The sequence below is a fragment of the Macaca thibetana genome, chromosome 2 (genome assembly GCF_024542745.1).
Source record: "Macaca thibetana thibetana isolate TM-01 chromosome 2, ASM2454274v1, whole genome shotgun sequence".
Taxonomy (NCBI): Eukaryota; Metazoa; Chordata; class Mammalia; order Primates; family Cercopithecidae; genus Macaca; species Macaca thibetana.
In genome coordinates, this window is record NC_065579.1 from 191,308,507 (window position 1) to 191,330,330 (window position 21,824).

The 21,824-nt window shown below is 36.3% G+C and overlaps 1 protein-coding gene across 1 annotated transcript in view; it reads left to right on the forward strand.

Moving 5' to 3' along the window:
* The window catches only part of ROBO1 (roundabout guidance receptor 1), a 1,153,604-nt gene that overhangs the window by 932,373 nt on the left and 199,407 nt on the right, over nucleotides 1-21,824 (forward strand). The window lies entirely within an intron of this gene.

Below are 21,824 nucleotides of genomic sequence, written 5' to 3' on the forward strand. Positions count from 1 at the left end.
CTCTGGGTCTCCAGCCCACTGGCCTACCCTTCAGACTTCAGAGCTGCCAACCCCCACAGCAGCATGATCCATTTGTTTAAAATGAATCTCTCTGTAGATAGACAGATACATAGATACACACACACAAACACAAGTATACACACACAACACATTCTTTTTCTCTGGAGAACCCTGAGCAGTATACACTAGAAAAACATGATTCCACAGATAAAGATTGTGAAATATTAGAAAGACCACTGGCATGCACCTACTATATGAACTTGGATTAGCCTCTTTAACTTTAGAGACTCAGATATATTATTTATTCATGTCAGAGATTGAACTACATTTGTAAATTTTTAGCTTTTTTATTCTTAGAAACAAAGTATATTATGGTGCAGTGCAGTAGACAATCCCTTATATTTTCAAATGAAAAACAGATTTACATATAACAAGACAAGAACTTCCATTCCAAGAAGGCTAATATATAGTTTAATCATACTTTGCTGTTTAAACACAGTAGTTAGCAGTATTTCCCCACAATTTCACATAAGGTCTTTTATTCTTTTCCTACCCAGTTGAAACACATGGATTGAACATTCCATATTCAGTTGAAATTAAAATTAACTTTCTACTTGCCTATTTTAGATTTATAATTATATTTGAAGACTATGTTTATTACTACTAGTCAGCATTTAGTTTCCTATTTCCTCTTTGTTTTATATAATATAAATAAAATTTAAGTACATATAAGTCTGTATATGCAAAATCATATATTAAAACAACTACAGAAACACTGTTGTCCAGTAAAGATGGCAGCTACCAAATTTGAAACTTCAACTGTCAGGTTGTGTTACCAGACAGTTACTTCAGCTGAGGTCCCAGTGTTTCAATTCACAATACAAAAACAATTGGAGGGTGTCAGTACCTAATGTATAAATGTGTAGGTTGTATAAGAAACAAATATATCGAAGTGATAACTATAATAAACTGCTATGGTTGAAGCCAGAATTAGAGAACTAGATCCTGCCCTATGCATATCTATCCCTTTACTTTCTTCTCCATAGCAACACTTGAAACAATTCAGTGGAATATTCTGCTGCCTGAGAAGCATAGATTCTAAATAGCCTCCATGGTCAATTTCAGCTCTTACATTGATTTCAATAGGGTTGTTGGCGAAGGTAGTATTTTGTGCAGCCATCTCTCATCTTGTACACTAAGCAAATGCTTATGCCTCTCTGACTGATTTCTAATATCAGGTTTTTCCACAGATGTTGAATTGTCCTGAAAAGAATCTCCTTTCCTCAAAAACTATTAATTTTAGTCCCAAATCATGGCATATTATGGCCTCAAAATGAAGCAAATTACAGAGCTAAAACCATTTTTGAGAAAGATGATTCTGTAATGGTTCAATAAACAAAAAGTTCATTTAAGCAATAATGTGCCAGTACACACTAATTATTCTGCAGAATATAATGTGTGTTCTATATTTATTGCAGGATTACATGAGATTAAAGGAGTAATGCTTACAAACTAGCTAGTCTTTTCTGACTCTATAACTGAAGCAGAGTTTATGTCAGATGATGTGTTTCTGGAAACTTTAATTTGGCTCAAACAACTTCCTTAATGAATTACAGCTGACTTTAAGATTTATCAGGGAAAATAAAATATGCTATAGCTCTGTGGCCATACTACAAACAGGGATACGAGTATGCCAATTCAATGATTTTTGGATATCTGAGACGGTAAGCATTATGTTTTGAATGTAGAATGTTTTCTTCCAGTAGGAACCACAGCAAAGTAATCTTTGTGAATACTTCAAGTCTTTCAAAATCTTAGCAGGAGTCATCATGCCTTTTATTTAATGAAAATCCTTGGGTTATGACAGATTTAATTAAGGCATTGAGATTGAACAGTATCAGCACATTTTATATGAGATGATTGTCCCAGAGAGAATATCACTTTTGCACTTGATATCCAAATCAGATTTACATGAAGCCGCAGTTTCCTGAATTTAAAACAGAGCTGACATGTAGGTAATGTATGTTGTCAGGTAGGGATTCTGTTAAACATCTTACGCCAAGAGTGATACCTACTACGGGTGCATGTACCCAGTCTTCCTCTTCATAATGATATGATTTAAGGGACAGATCAAACATCAACAGTAGAAAATGTATTTTGCTCCCATCTTACTTTGTAGAGAACTGATGGCTCAAGTCTTTATGAACACCTCTCTTTGAAGACACATTTGGCTGTCTTCAAATAGATTTCTGTGGGGACTGGGACATTTCTAACTCGTCTCCTTAGAAAGATTGATCAAGGTCATCAGCTGCCTGTTTTGCATGTTTTGTTTCAGGACTCTTTCTTTCATTTTTGGGTCCTCCTGTGTGAAATCCGGGCTCATTTGATGAGTAATCATCTGGCCAGGAATCATTTTGTTACAAAACATACTTTCTGCTGACACCAAACTGATTTGGCTTCCTTTGCATATACTTTTCCTTACTATCAGGGTAACTTTTTCAAGTTTTAGAAATGCCTGTATAAGTGTGAATGGGAACTATATGGATCTGGTATTTTTAAACTATAATGTTTACCTGTATTCAAAGACAAATTATTTGTACCCAATTTACTCTGCATGTATTCGAAGAAACTCATGTTTTGTTAGAGTGATCGTGTTAAAAGGGATTTAAATTGAGTTTTAGAGGAAAAGAGGTTATTTAGAAAAGAAATTTTAACAGAGGGTGAAAAAAAGTGAAATACAGAATTTAGGTGAAAGGAATACCTTTATGAAGGAAGACTTATTTTCAAGATGGAAAGAAAGTAACAGACAGTAGGTGAAAAAGCAGAACAAAAAGGAGAGAAAATGGCAGGTTAGGGAATTCAAACATTGCCTAATAAAACAATTAATAATAACCAACATTACTGTATCTGTCCTTTATTACTACGTGCATGCACCCGTTATGTCGTTTGCCTAATTTAGGGTCTTTAATCCTTACAAAAATATGAGGGTTTTTATCATTCCTATTAAGTGGATAAAGAATAGGAATCTTCTTTTATAGACTCCAAATAATTTGCCCAAAGTTATTTTTTACACAGTTAAATCAGGACTTGATTCTAAGTTTATTTCATTCCAAAACTTACTTTCTTAAGTTTCGTAACTTCTGTCATGACTTGTGTTACATCCTGATGTACATCATTATAAACTGCAGCTCCAAATAGTATCTTGAGCCAATATTTGCCATTTAGCATTACAAATACATTTTGTTCGAAAAGAGGAAAAGTTTTACAATCAACGTTGAATAATGCAAAAATCACAAACAATGAATCTTTTCTAACTAGATTGTTTAATGATTATGTATCAAATAGGGTCAAGAATAAAAATATGTTTTTAGAGAGTAGATGAAGAGTATTCATAATATTAGGTTGGTGCAAAAGTAGTCACAGTTTTTTGCCATTACTTTCAATTGCAAAAACCTCAGTTATTTCTGCACTAACCTGATATATCTCTTGTCACAGACTAAGGTTCTCCTTGCCACTGACTAATGTAAGATTGGAAACTCACATGTCATGCTCATAGATATACTTAATTTAACAAACTTCTTTTTGTTTTCCTACAATATGGCACTGCTATAGGAATAAGGAAATAAAAACAAACAATTCCTAGTCCAAGCTCTTGAGAAACTAGTGTAATGCAACCTCAAGGAATGCAGCCAAGTCCTCTCTCATTAATGTCAGTGAATAAGTGTATAGATCTCTGTTTATCCCAAAGTTGCAAATAAAAATTAAGTGCCACTCATTTATTCATAAGATACACACTCATGCATGCTCATGTGCCAGACACACACACACAGTGACAAAATTTGAGGAAAAAAAGGAATTAGTACTCTGATAGAGAGTGCTCACAGGGATCTACTTTAAATTTGGTAGTCAGGGAAAAGAAATCTCTAACGAGGTGACACATCTCTGAAACAAAAAGGGTAAGTATGGATTAGGCAAGTGAAAAGCTGGAGATAAGAATATGCTAGGTAATGTTTAAAAGCTTAGAGGCAGAAAAGGGCAATGTATGTTCAAAGACCACGAGGTAAAAGTGATGTGAGCTGAGGCTGGAAATGAAGGCAGGGTCAGACCTCAGAGGTCATGTCCGCTTGCAGGTTAGCATTGCCTGGACACATGCTTTCCACCACACGTATGTATGGACGATCCTTAAAATGTGTTAACAAATCACTGGAGTTAGCCTGTTTGCTTTGAGTTACTTGATGAGCACATTTGGTATTCTTCCCTGTCTTCCTTATTTCCCTGATAGATCTGAGACTTGTTATTAGAGAAACAGGAGAGTAAATTAACTTACATTTCGAGATGCTCTGTTATGTTACAGATACTTGCTTGTCCAATGAGAAATCCTTAAAATATGGCCTTTTCTGTATTTATAGATTGTCTGTCATTAACAATAAGGTGCAAAAGCATTGCAGAAACGATGGGAAAATGTGATGAAGAGCATCCCAAGAGCTGAAAATGCATTGGCAAAAAAACCATCATTTTAAATCATTACAATTATTTTTTAAAAGTTTTCCTTTAACACAAAAGGCTGAATCTTCACTATTGAAGACATGTCAAAAGTAGCTTGATTAAAGACAGCAGTATTTCAGTTTTGCCATTAGAATAAAAAGACTGAATTGTTAGTGAAAAGCCATGAAGTACAGAACTCTGGAATTTGTGGTGAAAGGAAATTGAAAAAGAACAGAACATTTGGATTCATGTTTCATGAAATAATTTGTGTGACAGAATAGGAAGGCAGTCTGAAGGAAAATTGACATAATTTTTTCCTAGGACTGGGAAAGGCCAGATAAATATGTCACTGTTAACAAATGCACTATTGTGCATGAATAAAGTGTATTCTCCTCAATTTGTAAATGTTAATTTTCAATCATTGGGAAATATTTGCATACTTTTCAAAGTGTAAACAAAACTCTCCTCTTTTTGTTCATTTTCCATTTTCTGTGAGTAGACATTAAGCTGGACCACAATGAGGAAGGCAGAAAAAATTTTTAACTCACAGAAATGTTGCTTTTTCAGAGGAAACCATGTATTCTTATATGTACTGTGAAATATATAATATGTGGTATACATATGGTACTTTCAAAGTATCTATAATCTGCTTTTTTCAGTTTAGAGAGTGCATATAGAACTCATCCACCAGACTGTAGGATCTGAGAAGCTCATTCTCTAGTCCCTTGGATGTACAGGGACTGTGTCTTTGTATCTTCAATATTTATCTTTCCCAGAGTACCTAATATAGATTTTTTGTACAGCAGGTGCTTATAGAATATTGGCTTGATTCAAGGCAGCTGGCACAAGCAACATGACCAGACAGAGAGAAATAGAATCTACGGATTTTTTTCCTTGTACAGTTTAAGGATGTTGTAGTGGATGATACTGGTCCACCCACACATCCCGTTTGTTTTCACTGCTTCTCTACATTCCAAGAGCTTCATTTTACAAATATCCTTGACTTTTCTTGTGTCCCCAGGCTTGGACTATACATAAAGTTTCCTGTGAATTAGCATTTCCAGAACTAACCCTGAACCAACACCGTACATTTGTGTGTGTGTGTGTATGTGTTTCCCAGAGACTGATGTATAATTATACATCAGCTTTTTCTCCTTTCAGATGGGACAAGTCTGAAGGCTGTACCAAATAGTGTCCTGGAGGGCTTGGGTGGCATTGGCCCATTGTCTACAATGATAACCTGTCTGCTCATGAACACTACCGCTATTGCTGCTGCTTCTCTGTCTGAATTTTCCACTTCCCTACAGGTGATGGTGCTCAAAGCCTGGCTCAGGATGTGCTTCTGGAGCGAAGAATAAGGCCCCAGGTTTTGGGATTATGAGATTAGGCACAGATGTCTGTAAAAGTTTGTTGAAAGGAATTGAATTATGTGAAATTGAATTGAATTAAATTAAATTACCCTGCAGCCTCATCTCTTTGGGCCAAATCCAAATACTCATTATGTGCTGTTGTGAGAGCTGGGAAAGAAGGGGCGGGGCATGTTATTATTATCAATCTGTTGACAATTTATAAACAATCTTAACTAGTTTGTAAAATCTTTTATATGTGAAAAGAGACCAATTTAGAGGGGAAAAATGAATCGCTAAGAATGGGCACATCTGAACAGGTAAAAGTGACTACACAGATGGGATGTCATAAGATAAAACATCAGTATCGGCTGAGCGCGGTGGCTCACGCCTGTAATCCCAGCACTTTGGGAGGCTGAGGCAGGTGGATCACAAGGTTAGGAGTTTGAGACCAGCCTGGCCAACATGGTGAAACCCCATGTCTACTAAAAGTACAAAAATTAGCCAGGCGTGGTGGTACACACCTGTAATCCCAGCTACTCAGGAGGCTGAGGCAGGAGAATTGCTTGAGCTCAGGAGGCGGAGGCTTCAGTGAGTTCAGTGAGATGAGATAGCACCACTGTACTCCCACCTGGGTGACAGAGCAAGACTCTGTCTCCAAAAAAAAAAAAAAAAAAAAAAAAAAAAATCAGTATCATAAAATGCACATATAAGCACTTATCTCTACAGTAATAGAATTTGAAGTTTCCACTATATGTATTTTTCCACTTTCAGATTAAAAGATTGAATTTGGTTTATATAATTTGTACACAAAAAGAGAAATGAACTAACTGACTTGAATTATTTTCTTAGTAGGCCAGGTAGATGAAGTTTCATTGTAATTAGAAACAGATTTTAAATCAAGAAAGATCACAACACAGTTGTGATTATATGTTTTTGTATGTGTGTCAGAGAGGGAATTTTTTTTAACATTCTTGAAAGGGTGCTAGAGCAAATTTCATAGCTTCCAAATCAGAAAGAAATTGTGATGGCACATTGCCACTGAACTTCTGGTGTGAATGATATAAGAATCAGTCTGCCCAGCAGTTATTTGTAGCAGTTTTAATATAGTTACAGACTAGTATGTGAGACTTCTCGGACTAGCTGAGGTTCTTGGCATGAGAAACAAAGCATAGATCTAGCCACAGCTGAATGGAATAATTCCAGAGTGGAGAACACAATGTCTGGTGTAGACTAGAGCTATCAACAATGAATGATTTGACTAAATAAAATCTCAATTAATACCATATATCTTTAATCACTTAAACAGTAGCTACTTTGGTCTCTTCCTAATCTGAGTTTGATTACCATTTTTTATACATTTAACAAGCATTTGTTCTACCTACATTAATGTTAGTAAAAATTTGGCTTTGTATCCAGGCCTTGACATTTCCTAGCTGTCTTTGGGTAAGTTACTTAATGTCTCCAAGAGTCAGTTTCTGTGGCTGTAAATGTAGATAATAGTACCCATCTGATATGATTATTTGGAAGCATAAAATGACTAAATATAAAATAATTAATTGCTAGTCATGTCCTACATAGATACACAAAAAAATTTAAAACCATCAAAAACAACAGTGCAAAATATAAGTATGAAGAGTTTTCTTGGAGTGAGCAAATTGTTCTCTGTCTTAAAGAAATTTGCCTCTAATCAAACAGATAATACATTTATAGACGCAACCTGAAAGATGCAGAGAAATTGCCAAGTGTAGGCAGAATATGAAAGCCTTCGTTTTCAAATTGGATCCCTTTTTTGATTGTACTCTTTTAAGTTTCAGCAACCTGGGTGCATTATAAAGACCTATTTATAGACATGGAAAACTGAATCAAAAGTTTTAAAAGTTCTATCCCATTGGGCATAATGGATCTTAGCTTAGGAAAAGTGGGGGAGTCATTTTTCCCTCATGAATTGAGAATGAGGATTTTATTTCTTTTCTTTCAATTCTAATAAAATTCTCAACAGGTTTGTGTGTGTTCATGTGTGTTGTGTGTATCAGGTTGGTTGGGGAGCTGAAAAACTGACATAAAATTTTTCCATAATGACAAGAAACCAAAATAATCAAGATGGGCCTAAGAATACAAATTTGGTAGAAGGCCTTGCCTTATCACTATAAGGCTGTAGTAGTGAAGACAGTTGATATTGGAGTGGGGATAGATAAACAGATCATGGGAGAGAGTTCTGGGTCCGGAGTCAGACACACAGACATGAAACTGGATTTCAGACACACAGACATGAAACTTGATGTTACAGGTTCGGAAAAAAAGATGATCTTTTCACTAAAAAGTATTAGGACAATAGATTATCTGTATGGAGAAAATTTAAAGGGTTTTTTTTGGTAGAATACGGACACCTATTCCATATTCCATATTCTAGAAGGAAATTTGTTCCAGATAAAGCCCTACATGTGAAAAGAAAAACTATAAAACATTTAGGACACAAGTTAGAAATGAAGTTTTATGACTTTGGGGTAATTAAAGATAAACAAGATTCAGAAAGCACCTATCATAAAGAAAAGGAACACTAAATTTAACATTAAAATTGGAATCATATGTGCATCAAAAACACTATGGAGTGAAAACAGAAGATAAGAATCAAGAGATGTTCACAACATCTGTGACAAAGGATTAGCATCCAGAATATATTACAATACCTTACCAGAACAACAAAAAACAAACACTGTAGTCCCCTGTTGTGGGGGAATATGTTCCAAGACCCCCAATGGTTGCCAGAAATGGCAGATAGTACCGAACCCTGTGTACACTATGTTTTTTCCTGTATATACACATTCATGATGAAGTTTAATTTATAAATTAGGCACAGTAAGAAGAGATTAATAATAATAAGGTAGAACAATTACAGCAATATACTACAATAAAATTAATCAAATGTGGTGTCACTCGCCTGTTTTCAGACTGGGGTTGACTGCAAGTAACTGAAACCTCCCAAAGCGAAACTATGATCGAGTTGGACTGCTGTAAGCTCAATAAAAAAGTGAAAAAGAGAGTTGAACAGGCCCCTCCTGGAAGCCAAGGCCCAAGTGTTCAAGGAACTTGCAAACAAATGCCCCAGCTGCTTCGCCCTCAGTGCCGGCCACCGTATTCCCAGCAGCACTTTCGGGCTTGGGGCAAGAATGCTTCAAGATGGCTGCTGGCACCCCGGGCCTTGCCCCACCAGTTCGGCCTCCAGGGCGCCGCCTGCCTCTACTTCCATTGGCCAGGAAGCCGTTGTCATGGCTTCCTGCTGCTCACCGCATTCCAAGCCCAGGTGTGCATCTTGCCGTGGTGGCAGCAGAACCCCGGCTTCCACAAATCATCGGGCGGTTGTGGCCTAGTAGAGGATTGACGGAGGTCACTGCCGGCCACCTCCCAGAGGCACGGGGGATGAATGATGCTGCTCCAGTGCAGCTGGCATGGGACTTTAGGAACCTGGGTCAACCCAGCTGTACATGCTGCAGAGCACTGGCCTCACAGTCCCCCACAATACCGGCCGCAACCTAAATGCCAGCTGAGATGCTGGACAGGCTGGGCCAGGATTCAGTCCAGGAACCAGATCCACCCTCTCCCCACAGACCACCATCCCTGTCTAAGGCCCTGTGCTCCTGGGACCCTTCCTTATAAAAGATTGAGGGAGGAGAGGTAGAAGAAAGTACTGCAACTGATGCAGTTTATTTCCGTCTTTTACTCAGTCACCTCTTCTGGCTGCAAACGTAGCTGTTCAAGTGGTTTTGGTTGGAAGATTCCTGCACAGGTTTTAACTGTATTTTGATATAACCATTGGGGACTAATGTCCTCCAATGCTGAATTACTCTCAACTCTGGGATATAATCTGGAAAAATAAAAGCTTCAATAAAGAACACCTCCACCTAAGTCAGATATTCACCCTGGACTCCCATCTTTTTACTTAATTTACCAGATTCCAGTTAGAAACCATGGTAGTTGAAACTATGACCATTGAAACTCTGACTAATGATTGAAATTCTTGGCAACTTTTACTAGCTCTATTTTTCAGGACCTCCAGAACAATGTGATGCTAAACTTCCCTGTCTTATTTCTGATTCAGAAAAACTTTGAGTATTTCCATGTAAATCTTCCTGCTTTAACATTTCTCATCTTAGTTTTCTGATTTTTTTCTTCTCATAAGTGAAGTCTGAATTATATGAAATGACTTTTCTGGATCTATTGAGCATGCCATCTGTGTTTTTTCTACCTCATCTTTTGATGTAGTGAATTCACATACAGTTATGCCTCAGAGACACTGTGAGTTCATTTCCAGACCATCACAATAAAGCTAGTATCACAAGAAAGTGAGTCACATGAATTTTTTTTTGTATTGCAGTGCATGTAAAATTTCTTATACTGTCATCACATGTTCCAAACTGTTATCTTAAAAATGTATATACTTTAATTTTAAAATATTACTTAAAAATGCAAACAATCATCTTAATCTTCAATGAGTCACAATCTCTTTGCTGGTAGAGGGTCTTGCCTTGATGTTGATGGCTGCTGACTCATCAGGGTGGTGATTGCAGAAGGCTTGGGTGGCTGTGGTAATTTCTTAAAATAAGACAACAATGAAGTTTGCCATATTGATTGACTCTTCCTTCCCCTAAAGATTTTTCTGTAGCATGCGCTGCTGTTTGATCACATTTTACTCACAGAACTTCTTTCAAAATGGTAGTTAACACTCTCAAACCTTGTCACTGCTTTATAACTAAGTGTATCTAATATTTTAATAAATCCTTTGTGGTCATTTCAGCAATGTTCACAGTATCCTTACTAGGAGCAGATATAATTTCAAGGATCCACTTTCTTTGCTTATCCATAAGAAGCAACTCTTCATCAGTTCAAGTTTTCTTATGAGAGTGCCGCAATTCACTCACATCATCAGGCTCCACTTAGAATTCTACTTCTCTTGGTATTTCCATCACATTTGCAATTACTTTATCCACTGAAGTGTTAAACCCCTCAGTGTCATTCATGAGGGTTGAAATAAACTTCTTCTACATTCCTCATAATATAAATATGTTGGCCTCCCATGAGTCACAAATGTTCTTAATGGCACGTAAAATGGTGAATCCTTTCCAGAAAGTTTTCTATTTACTTTGCCTACCTCTGTTGGAGGAATCATTATGGCAGCCATAGCCTTACAAAATATTAACATATTTCTTAGATAATAAGGCTTGAAATCCAAAATTACTCCTTGATCCAAGGATTATAGAATGGGTGTTGTGTTAGCAATCATGAAAACAACATTAATCTTTTCGTACTTCTCCATCAGAGTTCTCGGGTGACTGGGTGCATTGTCAATAAGCAATAATATTTTGAAAGGAATCTTTTTTTGCATAGTAGGTCTCAACAATGGGCCCATAATAGTAAACCATTCTACAAACAGATGTACTGTCATCCATGCTTTGTTTCATTTATGGAACACAGAATAGCTTTATCATAATTCTTAATGACCCTAGGATTTTTATTAATGGTAAATGAACATTGGCTTCAACTTAAAGTCACCAGCTGCATTATCCCCTGCCAAGAAAATCAGCCTGTCCTTTGAAGCTTTTAAGCCAGGTACTGACATCTCTATAACAATGAAAGTCTTGGATGGCAACTTTTTAAAATTGAATGCTATTTTGTCTACATTGAAAATTCGTTGCTTAGTGTAGCCACCTTCATCAGTTATCTTAGCTAGGTCTTCTGGATAACTGGAACTATATTATATATAGTAACTGCATATTTCTATATGCATTATCAACATTACCAGGAGTTTGGAAGAAATTTATTTCAACCCTCATGAATGACACTGATGGGTTTAAGACTTCATTGGAGGAAGTAATTGCAGATGTGTTGGAAATAACAAGAGACGTAGAATTACAAGTGGAGACTGATGATGTGACTGAATTGCTGCAATCTCATTAAAAAAAATTAAACAGATGAGGAGTTGCTTCTTATGGATGGGCAAAGAAAGTGGTTCCTTGAGATGAAATTTAGTCCTAGTGAAGGTGCTGTGAACATGCCTGCTGTTTCACCTTGTACTCAAGTTCTAGAGACTGTTTATTTTCTTAAATCCCTTGAACCAACCTCTGCTAGCTTCCAAGTTTTCTTCTGAAGCTTTCCTCATCTCCCTCAACCTTCATAGAATGGGAGACAATTGGGCCTTTGCCCTAGATTAGGTTTTGGCTTAAGGGCATATTGCAGTTGGTTTGACTTCCTATGTAGATCACTAGAACTTTTTCCATATCAGTAAAAAGGCTGTTTCATTTTCTTATCATTTGTGTGTTTACTAGAATAGCAGTCCTAATCTCTTTCAAGTACTTTTTCTTTGTATTCACAACTTGGCTAACTGTTTGGCATAAGAGGCCTAGATTTTGGTCTAGCTCAGCTTTCAGCATGCCTTCCTCAGTGATCTTAATCATTTCTAGTTTTTGATGTAAAGTTAGAGACTTGCCACTCTTCCTTTCACTTGAACACTTAGAGGCCATTGTAGGGTTATTCGTAGGCTGAATTTCAATATTGTTGTGTCTCAGGGAATAGGAAAGCCCAAGGAGAGGAAAGAGATATGGTCAGCTGGTGGAACAGTCTGAACGTGGATAAACATTTATTAAGTTTGTCACCTTACATGGTTGTGATTCATGGCATCCCAAGACAGTTACAATAGTTACATCAAAAAACACTGATCACAGATCACCATACCAATATAATACTAATGAAAATGTAGAAATTTTGCAAAAATTACCCAAATGTGGCACAGAGACATGAAGTAGAGACATGAAGTAAAGGCATGCTCTTGGGAAAATGGCCCTGCCAGACTTGCTGCTGTATGATTGCCATAAATGTTCAATTAGTAAAAAAAAATGCAATATCTGCAGAACGCAATAAAGTGAAGCACTATAAAATGAGGTATGGCTGTATGTATATATTTTCCAATGTCAAACCAACCGTGAATTGGTAGAAATAACAATTCAGCATGATTCCTTATTTTTTATGTATACGGCTTGAATTCAGCTTGCCAAAATATTGCTTAGGAATTTTTTACATCATCGTTTATGAGTGGGCTGGCCTGCAGTTTACTTTTATCTTACAAGTCTTGTCTAGCTTTGATTTCAAAGCTATATTTTTTTTTAACACAAGATGAGGCAGAAATTATTTCATCCTTTTTTATTTTCTAGAACTGTGTCATCAATAAGGTAGCCTCTGGCCACATGAGGCTCTTGGGCCTTTGAAATGGGGCTAGCGTGGATTGACGTGTGCTGTAATATGCACTAGATTTCAAAGACTTCATTTTATAAAAGTATAAAATACCCAATTAACAATTTTATTATCGATTACATATTGAATATTTTGACACATTGAGTTAAATAAAATGCATAAAATTAATTTCAACTTTTTATTTTTATGTGATTACTAGAAAAATTTTAAATTGCATATATGACTCACATTATGTCAATATTGGGCAATGTGGACATAGACAATAAGTAATTTCTTTCCTCAGAATCAAAGAAAGAACACTATCATTAAAGGTAACTTTTGTTCAAGCTGTTAAAGAGTAAAAAAGGTCAATCAGTAGTAGAGTAGGTATACCTAAAACACCCTGGACCCTGTTTTAAATATTAGCCTCAGAAACACACTTGCAATTAACTAAGAAGAAAACTGGCGTACACCAAAGTCAACAGCATGGTAAGCTATTGAGTCTAGGATTTGGAAGAAGCAGAATATTTACCTGAAGGAATGAATGAAGAAATATTATTACTCTGGATCCACTCTCACAGGACAATATCCCTGTAATTAATATGTTGTTAAGGCTGCCTCTAAGCCTTAACAACATATTAGTTAGCTTATGAAGCAAGCTTTGCCTGTAGTGGACTTCAATAAATGACAACTATTATTATGAAAAGAGTTGAGAGCAAAAATGATTGTCACTAGACTTAGGCCAATACTCTAAAGAGGCAGTGTAAAGCAGTCATTGAGAATTGACTAGAGTCACAATGTCTGCTGAAGTCTCTGATCCACCCACTATGGAAGCTAGAGCATGAAAGCACAGACGTGCCTCACATACTACTTTTTCTTCTGTAATGTGATTGACAAAAATAGATTTTGGTTAAACAGATGATTCTGAGAATTCTAAGTGATTGCTGATTAACTGGAAGCAAGGATATTAATGTTTCAATATCAAAATAAACTAAGTTAGGAAAATGTAAACATTCTTTTTTGGTCCAGTTGGATAAGGACACAACAGTTTTTAGATCTTTATACATGTTTATCCCTTGTGTAAATCCAACAAAACCAAGAAATGATTTTCAAATTGACTAATATTTTACAAACATGAGCTTTCAGCTCAGACAAGATGTGAATTTTTAAGCTTTATGACTTTGACAATTTTCTGTATTCATTTTGTTATCAAAGTGAGGTGTGTGTGTGTGTGTGCGTGTGTGTGTGCAGGTAAAACTTCTATAATAAATGAGTAATATCTGGAATACAAATTATTTTCTTCCTTATTATTTGAATATTGGCTAAATTGTGTTTGTTTTCCCAAAGATTAGATCATATAGCAATTGACAAATCTGTATGTGTTTTTTAGTTTTGTTAATGAATCACTTAAAATATATATATCTGAAATAGTTCATGATTTATATTTTTTCTAAGATCTAAAGGAAATTTTATATGGAAACTCTTCTATAAATTTTTATAATTCTACAAAGATAGGTAAAAATACTTTTAGAAGTTCAAGTGTAAGACAGTATTTCATTCTTGTCAGTTTTTAAATTCTACCATGTAAATAATTGCAATAATGTGATTAAATAATAGTTAAGTTCAGGATTTTAGCTTATTTTAGCATAGTTAGATATGCTTAGAACTAAAATTATAGTTCAATTGTATTATATTTATCATATACTATTCAATTAAACATTTAGTATCCTTTTAGTGGCAATCACTATTCTAGGTGCTGGGGTGACAAAAGAACAAAGCAGATTCAAATCCCTGCTCTTAGGGTTTACAGTAAAGAGGAGGAGCATACGTTAAATAATATAAATACGTACAATGGATGGCATGTTAGATGTTGAAGAGGCAAAACAGAGCAGGAAGAGGGAATAAGGAATTCCAAGTACCAGGATATTTATTCAGTTTTAAATAAGGAGATTAGGATAATCATCATTGAGTATGTGACATTTGAATGAAGATCTGAAGCGGGTAAAGGAGGGGGCCTTGTGGGTTATCCATTATCCAAGCAGAAAGAATTGTAACTGCAACAGCCCTGAAGGAAGAAAAACGTGCCCAAGGCATTAAAGTGAGTGGCAGGACTCCAGCATGGCTGGGACTGAGTGAATTAGGTGGAAGTATATTAAAAGAAGTATATTAAAAGAAGTGAGAGAGGCAGTGGGGTGAACAAATGATATAGACCAAGTCTTGAAGGCCACAATTTGTCTTTTACTCTGCAGTAGGAGATTTAGAGAGTTTTTGAGTCAAGGAGGAGGGTGAGAGAAATATGATTTGGTAGGAGGATTCAGGACGGAGAGATAGTTTAGGATGAGTTAACTTTAGAAAACTCACTGTTAATTTAGATGCATGGCCTCCACATAACAAAACGTGTGCTGGTATTGTAGGTGTGAAAGAATGTTCACTTCCAAGCCTGTTATCAAAGAACTGCTAAAATTCAGGCACCTTGCTAGGAAATGATTCCACGGTAACATTAAACAGTTCCTACTGTGAATGAGCTTGGGTGAGACTGACAGATGCAATGTATTATGCTCTAGCGGAAGTTAGGACTATAATGTGAACACATAGAAATGAGATTTGCCTCACCTTATATTGATGAGGCAATGATAAGGAAGTAAATGCCTTGGGAAGAAAGGAAATACAGAAAACTTATAGATGATAAAAGGATTGAATTTGAGACACATATAACAAATAGGAGTTAGCTGCTTAAGATTCTGGGATGTAGGATGCAGTATAATAGTTCCAAATTAATGGCTAGAAGAAAAGTGACTAGTTTAGGAAACTGAGATTGATTCAGTCGGCCTGGAATATAGAGTGTCATGGGAGGTCGAGAGAGGGAGAGGAGAGGTGAGCAGGAGAGGGGCCAGATCATAAAGGTGCTCATCAAACGAAAACATGGATTCTATTTTCAGGGCAATTGAGAGATACTGTAGGATTTAGCTGCTTCCACAGGCCTGGGAGAGCAGTTACAATGTCAGAAGATCAGAGTAGATATGTGTAGTCAAAGAGTCTTACCGGGTTGCTATGCTTTGTTAGTTGGCTCCTATAGCATGGAAATACTTCCAAGTAGCAAACGTTTTTCAATTAAAGAGTGAATTACAGAAAATTCCATTAGGGCTTTAAAACTTTCTTGCCTCTAATTACACTAGAATGTGCAGACTTTTTGAATTTGAACCAACTTTAGTTGAATTTCTTAATGATACTTTCTTACATTTGTTTTAGAAACAAAGTTGAAATCCAAATCATTTTGGCACTTCAGCCAGCAGCCTCGCAGGTTAATAGGCTGTAAGGTTTCCATTTGAATCTCATGAAGGATTTCTGGGTCATCTTGAAAGATACTAGTAAGCTGTAGAGACCGAGAACAGTCCTTAAAAACGAACACTTAGTATTTCCCACCCGAGAGCATGATTTCATGGAAAGCAGACTGCCCAGTTACAGAGGGTAACTGGTTAGGAGTGAACAGGTTTGGCCTCACTGGGAACAATCAACTGGCACTTTCATTTCTTCCCAATTTTGCCTTTTTTCTTGAGAAGGTTGATTGAAAGTAGGAAAATAAAGTAAGGAAAGGCTTTTTTTTTTTTTTTTTTTTAAGATCTTTTTTGTTTTCTTTCTGGAGGTGAAACATTCAGCATTTTAATAATCATCAGCAAGAGGTGTTTATCTGTAGTCAAAGGTGATCTTTTAAGAACTTTAGGGCCACAAGAATGGATGACAAGGGTGGGGCAGGAGGAATGGCAGTGAATTGACTAGGATAGTGTGAACATTTTACAGGGTGATTATCTTTTATTTTTTTTCCATGTAAATCAGAACCAGAATAGGTTTACCAACAACGTACATCAATATAAGCAGGGTTAGAAGTCAAATAAAGGTTTTGTCAAGTTATTAATCCTAAAAATAAAATTCCTACTGTGTTACTCAACGTGTTTATCTACCAGTAGTATACTTCATGTTTTGCTTCAGCAATTTGGCTGGATGATTTTTTTTTTTTTTTTTCCTTCAATAGTGAAAAACACCCTCCATCAGTTTCTAAGGGAATTTTTTTCAAAAATACACAAATGCTGGCATTCACTTTCCCATGCATACAGCAAATTGGTGCAGTATCTGTTCCAAAGGAAAAGCTTCCTTTCTTTCTTTCTCCCTGTGTAAAAAAGAAATGAATGCTGCAGTTGTTGGACAAGGGATAACAGTTGATTTGGAGTGAACCAGCCAAAACTGTCCCAAACAAATTAATAGCATAGAAACATCTGCTGCTGTTTTATTAGAGTTTCACATAAAAACCTAGTTTTGCAAGCTGGCGCTTGGAATGCTTTTCTTTACACTGAACTCTTAACGTAGCTGCGAAAGGCAATCAAGACCATATGTCTTACATTTTTGCGTCCAAATTTTCCTGCATCTCACTCCAACCTGGGACAGTTGCTTGTAACATGAACACTGAATTATGAAACCCATTTTAAAAATCAGGATTTTTTTTTTTTTTTACTATAAGTTCTGGGATACATATGCGGAACGTGCAGGTTTGTTACATAGGTATATACATGCCATGGTGGTTTGGTGCACCTATCAACCCATCATCTACATTTTATCTACATTACATCTACATTTCTCCTAATGCTATCCCTCCTCTAGACCCCCACCCCCGACAGGCTCTGGTGTGTGATGTTCCCCTCCCTGTGTCCATGTGCTCTCATTGTTCAACTTCTACTTATGAGTGAGAACACGCGGTATTTGGTTTTCTGTTTCTGTGTTAGTTTGCTGAGAATGATGGTTTCCAGCTTCATCCATGTCCCTACAAAGGACATGAACTCATTCTTTTTTATGGCTGCATAGTATTCCATGGTGTATATGTGCCACATTTCCTTTATCCAGTCTATCATTGATGGGCATCTTGGTTGATTCCAAGTCTTTGCTATTGTGAATAGTGCCGCAGTAAACATACGTGTGCATGTGTCTTTATAGTAGAATGATTTATAATCTTATAATCCTTTGGGTATATACCCAGTAGTGGCATTGCTGGGTCAAATGGTATTTCTGGTTCTAGATCCTTGAGGAATCGCCACAGTCTTCCACAATAGTTGAACTAATTGACACTCCCACCAACAGTATAAAAGCGTTCCCATTTCTCCACATCCTCTCCAGCATTTGTTTCCTGACTTTTGAATGACAGCCATTCTAATTGACGTGAGATGGCATCTCATTGTGATTTTGATTTGCATTTCTCTAATGGCCAGTGTTGATGAGCTTTTTTTCATATGTGTGTTGGCTGAATAAGTGTCTTCTTTTGAGAAGTGTTGTTCATATCCTTCGCCCACTTTTTCATGGGGTTGTTGCTTTTTTCTTGTAAATTTGTTTAACTTATTTGTAGATTCTGGATATTAGCCCTTCATCAGAAGGAGAGATTGCAAAAAATTTTCTCCCATTCTGTAGGTTGCCTGTTCACTCTGATGATACTTTATTTTGCTATGCAGAAGCTCTTTAGTTTAATTAGATCCCATTTGTCAATGTTAGCTTGTGTCGCCATTGTTTTCGGTGTTTTAGTGATGAAGTCTTTGCCCATGCCTATGTCCTGAATGGTATTGCCTAGGTTTTCTTCTAGTGTTTTTATAATTTTAGGTCTTGTAAAACTTAATCCATCTTGAGTTAATTTTTGTATAAGGTGTTAGGAAGGGATCCAGTTTCAGTTTACTGCATATGGCTTGTCAGTTTTCCCAGCACCATTTATTAAATAGGGAATCCTTTTCCCATTGCTTGTTTTTGTCAGATTTGTCAAAGATTAGATGGTTGTAGATGTGTGGCGTTATTTCTGAGGCCTCTGAGATTGCTTTTAACAGTAAAATTTAAGCTACTGAAGCTATGGCATTTGCATCTCTTCGTTTTAGTTACCTCAATTTAATTTGAAAATCTTTATACTTTATTTTTATCCATCATTTTTTCAGAGATTTGGGCTTCAACTAGGCATAACATTTAAAATTAACATTTCAGGCAGGGCGCAGTGGCTCACGCCTGTAATCCCAGCACTTTGGGAGGCCAAGGCGAGTGGATCACGAGGTCAGGAATTTGAGACCCGCCTGACCAACATGGTGAAACCCTGTCTCTACTAAAAATACAAAAATTAGCCAGGTGTTGTGACTCACGCCTGTAATCCCAGCTACTCAGGAGACTGAGGCAGGAGAATTGCTTGAATCCGGGAGGCAGAGTTTGCAGTGAGCCGATTGCACCACGCCACTCCAGCCTGGGCAGCAGAGCGAGACTCTGTCTCAAAAAAAAAAAAAAAGTTCACATTTCAGCATTGATTTTGAATGTATTGAACCCAGTTGTTGGTTAGAAAAGGAGTTCTGATTTTTGTGGAGATAATAGCCTATGAAATAAGTTATTTTGTGTAACGAATTCCCTTATTGTATTTTAACCTAATTTTACTTAACTCTCATAAAAGACTCATATGAAAAAATGGACAGGTTTCAGTTTTCACATCATGAGGGCTTCATTATTTATTGCTGTTCTATCACTGTTATGTGACAGAGAACTCTAATGACAAATGTTGTTAATATGTTTAACAGTTTGAGCAAATGTTTGTGCAATATTAATGCTAATAAAAATGCTACTGCTCATTTTCATTTGGTAGTATTACATTCCATCTCAGTTCCCTATACTTTTCCCCCTCTTCATTCCCTCATTTATCTCCCCTTGAGAGCTTCAGTCTTTATACACACATACACAAACACACACATGCATGTGCTGTGTGTATGCATACAAATGTTTAAATTAAAGTTAAAAGGATGCAACCATATGTTCTCATAAGCTTTTGTTTTATACAACACTCTTCACTATTGCTTTGGTTCTGACAGAAATGTAAGAAAGTTGCCTAGTAACTTCACCTTTTCTATACTTTTAGTGTTTTTATTACTTGTAATGCTGTTCCTTTTATTCACATTTAACCACTCTGAAATCAAGGTACGTTTTGCAGTTAATGATAGTTTAGATTCAGTGAAACACGGCAACATTTTTCAACAATAGGAAAAAAGAATGACAAAGACTCCTTTTGCCTATGGAATTTTTTTTTTTTTTGGGGGGCTCTGAAATCCAGTTTCCTATGTTATTTCTCATCATCTATGACTTTTTAGTATTTTTGAGAAATACCTTAAGTTATAAAAAGGATCAAATGTCAAAAGATAGGGAAAATGTTGCTTGACTTATCTATGATGTTTAAACTTTAAAATCTTTGTTAAAGGAAAAATAGTAACAAAAATGAATGAATACAATTTCCTTTTGTTCTTCTGCATTACAGACTTCTTGATCCTACCACTCCTTGTACATTCCTCCTTTATAGATTGCTCTGATAGCAACTCAGGAAAGAAATGCAGTGTCCTTGATTGAAAAATGAGTTTTAGGCCAGGCACGGTGGCTCACGCCTGTAATCCCAGCACCTTGGGAGGGCGAGGTGGGTGGATCACTTGTGGTCAGGGGTTTGAGACCAGCCTGGCCAAAATGGTGCAACCCTGTCTCTACTAAAAATACAACAATTAGCTGGGTGTGGTAGTGTATGCCTATAAGCCTAGCCACCCAGGAGGCTAAGGCATGAGAATGGCTTGAACCTGGGAGGTGGGGGTTGCAGTGAGCCAAGATCACACTACTGCATTCTACCCTGGGCAACAGAGTGAGACTCTGACTCAAAAAAAAAAAAAAAAAAAAAAAAAAAAAAAAAAAAAAAAAATATATATATATATATATAACATTTAAAATTCACATTTCAGGCAGGGTGCAGTGGCTCACGCCTGTAATCCCAGCACCTTGGGAGGCCAAGGTGGGTTATATATATTAAATATATAAAATAAATATATATATTTAAAATATATACATATTTTAAAAAGCAAGGTCTTTATATATAGACTAAGATACAGTAGAATACATTATCCTACTTTAGAAGATCTACGTCATTAAATGATTTGGTATTTGCATCTCTCTGTTTTGGTTATTACAATTTGAAGACTTTAGTAATTATAAAGCACTATATAAATTAGTAATTAATATTATTTCAGTCTATAAAATTACCATATATAGAAACTCCATCTTAGAACCCATGCACATGTAAATGGCTAGTTAAAATGTAATATCATAGATATAAAATTAAGTCCATAGTTTTTAGTATGAAAGTGTTTAAATGCATCCTTCCATGTTGTGGGCTGACATAAGTTTTTCATTGTATGAGAATATCATTGTCATTGGAATGGATTTCTAGATATCTTCTGCTAAAATAATCTTACTGTAATGCAGATATCATTATATAACTTACCTGCTTAAAACAAAACATAATAGAATATTGCAGGGGCTTCTCAATTCCTAAAATATAGAATTCAAACTTCTTAATATGACTTATAGCTCTTACTTCACCTGGCCCTATGCATATCTACAGTCTCTTCTTTTGAAACCTACCGCCCACGTCCACACTCATTACTTTTCCAAACATACTACTAAGTAGGCTCTGTCTTCTTTTTCACAAGTGCTGCTTTCCCATCACGAAACACTTTTAGCACTTTTCATCCCAACTCTTTCTCCTCACCTTCAGTTCTCCATTTAGACACCACTTCCTCCCAATAACCTTCACTGACACTGATACCTCAAACCTGAATCAGGTGCTGCGTTGGTTAGCATTAGGGTTAGCTACAAATAATTTCAAAATTAGAGATAGCAGACCAGGCAAGGTGGTGCATGCCTATAATACCAGCACTGTGGGAGGCCCAAGTGGGA